The sequence below is a fragment of the Belonocnema kinseyi genome, chromosome 5, assembly GCF_010883055.1.
Source record: "Belonocnema kinseyi isolate 2016_QV_RU_SX_M_011 chromosome 5, B_treatae_v1, whole genome shotgun sequence".
Lineage (NCBI taxonomy): Eukaryota > Metazoa > Arthropoda > Insecta > Hymenoptera > Cynipidae > Belonocnema > Belonocnema kinseyi.
In genome coordinates, this window is record NC_046661.1 from 95,410,401 (window position 1) to 95,413,800 (window position 3,400).

Consider the following 3,400-nt stretch of genomic DNA (forward strand, 5'->3'; position numbering starts at 1 on the left):
CAGCTGCGAATTGAAATTGTGATATTGTTTGTTCCGTTGTCATGGTTTCTATTGTCTCAATGCGACAATTTAATTTGAACATAATTATTTTAATAATTAGGACGATTATTTAATTAATTTTAATTCTTTTAATTTTAACGATGAATCTCTAACAAAAAATAATAATTTGTAACCAGTTTTTTAATTATAATCAAATAAAATTTCAAATATTATATTATAATATTAATAATAAATAATAAAATATTATAATATTCATATAAAAAAAATTCAACAAAAAATGAAAGAGTTAAATATCCAGTTAACAAAACTTCATTTTCACCCGAAAATAAAACGATTTTTCAACCAAATTGTTACATTTTTATCCAAAGAGATGAATTTTTAATTAACACTATGAATCTTCAAATGGAATAGTTGAATTTTCTGAAAACAAAAATTTTCAACAAAGTTATTCATTTTTTAACCAAATATATTTTTTATTTAGATTTATAAATTAATTCATTCACAGCCAAAGAAAATAATTTTCAACTCATCTGATTCAATATTCCAATGACGATTGAAATTTTCTCTTTAAAAAATTAATTTTCCACCAAAAATGCATTGAATTTTCCACAAAAAGTTAAATTTTCCACCAGAGATAAATTAAAAATTTAAATGATGCATCTTCAACCAAAAAAATTAATTTTTAACAAATTGAGTTTTACTTTCAGCCAAGTAGTTGAATTTTCTACAAAGAAAATATTAATGCTCCATAAACAATGTAATAGTTGATATTTCAACAAAAAAATCTTAATTACAAATTTTAAAAAACAAAAGAATTGTACTAGAAAAAATAAGAATACTCAACGAAGAAATACTTTTCAGTGAAGAGAAAAAAAAAAGCAAACAAAGTGTTGAATTTTAATCGAAAAGACGATTTTTTTAACAGAGAGATTAATCATAAATAAAATACAAAATTTTAAACCAAAAAATAGATTTTTTCAACAAAAAATAGAAAATTTAAATTTTCACGTGAAAAAATTAAGTTCCTACCAAAAAAATATACCAAAAAAAAATCCTACCAATAAAAAATATATTTTTTGTTCGAAAATTAACTTTAAAAAAAAATGTCAACAAAGTTATGAATTTTTTAACTGAAGATATACATTTTTTGTTTTAATTTTCAAAATAATTCATTCATAGGAAATGAAATTAATTTTCAACTCATCTGATGGAATATTCCAATTGACGATTTAAATTTTCTGTTAAAAAAATTAATTTTCCACCATAAATACATTGAATTTTCCACAAACTAGTTCAATATTCCACCAGAGATGAATTTTAAATTTAAATGAGGTGTCTTCAGCCAAAAACGATAATTTTTAACAAATTGAGTTTTACTTTCAACCAAGTGGTTGAATTTTCAACAAAAAAGTTGAGTTTTTAATTCACATAATGAATCTTTATCTGAAATAATCAAATTTTCTACAAAAAGAACAAACAAATTTTCAACAAACTACATGAATTTTTAAATTAAAAGATAAATTTTCAACCAAAAATTCAATAATTAAATTTCCCGTTAAAAAAATTAATTTATACCCAAACATAAATTAAATTTAAATGATGAATCTGTACCTGGAATAAATAGCTTAATTTTCAACCAAAAAGAGTAATTTTCTACCTAAAGTACATGAATATTCAAATTAAAAAACATACATTTTCAACAAAAAATTAAAAAAACCAAAAACGACGAATTTTCAACTAAGAAAGGTTTTTCAGTCAAGAGAGAAAAAATTTTCAACCAGACTGTGAAATTAAAAGAAAAAAAGATGCATTTTCAACCAAAAATAGAATAAATTTCAGTTATAAAAAATGAAATTACAATATCAAGCTACTTTCATAAATTAGGAATTAATATTCAGGGCGGCCGTTTTAATCAAAGAAATAAATTCACGGTTTTTTCCCGGCTCGCAAACATTTTTCACGCTCAATAAAATTGAAAAATTAAAACAAGGACCATTTTTTAATGAAATTCAGGTTAAATGCAAAAATTTAGATTCAGTTTCAAAAATATTAACCCACTTTGTCATTTTCAATGCTCTAAATTAAAAAGTCAATCAATGAAATAATTTTTTTTTAAACTAAACACTTCTTAAATTAGAAGTTAAATTATTTTCATTTTAAATTAGTTTAAACATTCCTGAAAATATTTAAAGTTTTATCTCAAAATCTTGTAAAATCTAAAATTTTAAAAATATTTTTTCAAATTGTAAATTATTTTTGAAATGTTTTCAGAACTTCTAAATGTCTTTTAAAATGAATTTTTCTACCATTTTTTTAGAAGATCATGCAATTTAAAAAAATTTCCTGTACATTTTGATATATAAATAAGAATTGAAGACTTATTATTTAATTTTGAGAGATATTTACAAGTTTTGAAAAAATTCAAAATTAATGTGTGTATAGAGAAAATTCGGCCTTAATTTTAAAAATGTAGATTTTTGCTGATTTCAAACAAAACATTTAGAAGATTTTCAAAAATTGTAAAAAGGCTTCAAAATAATAAAACATTTTTTTTTAATTCCTAGAAAAATTGAAAATGATTTTTCACTTTGAAATATTATTTTTAAATATATGTATCAAATTCTTTGTACTATCTTACAAAATCTTGCAAATTTTAACAAATTTCCCGAAAACCTACCAGATACTTTTTTGGAAATTTTATCAATCTTATGGAGCCTTTTTAAATATACTCTTAAAATAATTTTTCAACATGAAAAACCATTTTTATTTTTCCTGTGAACCTTAAAATGTTTTTATTCTTGTTTAGCCTTTTACAATTCCTAAAAAGCTTCTAAATTTTTTTATTGAAATCTGCAAGAATCTACATTTTATTTTAAATAAAAAAATAATTTGAAGTTTTAAATTAATTTTGAATCTTTTCAAGACTTCTAAATATTTCTTAAAAATACTGAAATTTTTTCTGCAAATAATGAGTGTTCAATTGTTTCATACATCAAAATTTAACAATTTCACTGACAAATTAAACAGTTTTTAACTGAAAAATATTTTGGAAATCCTGCAAATTTAACAAAATGTCCTTAAAATTTTGATGTATAAATAACAATTGAACATTTATGATTTATAAACGAAATTTGAGTCATTTTTAGAGATATTTAAAAATTTTGAAACAATTCAAAATAATTTAAAACTTGAATTGATAGTCTAATTCAAAACAAAATGTAGATTTTTGCATATTTTAAACAAGAAAATTAGAAGTTTTTCAAGAGTTATTGTGAAAGGCTTCAAGAGAATAAAAATATTTTCTTAAGGGCATGTGACACAGCTAAATACCTATATTACCGACCTCACTTTTTCCGTTCACTGAATGTTTTTTTGAACCTAAGAACTTTTTTTGTAAATA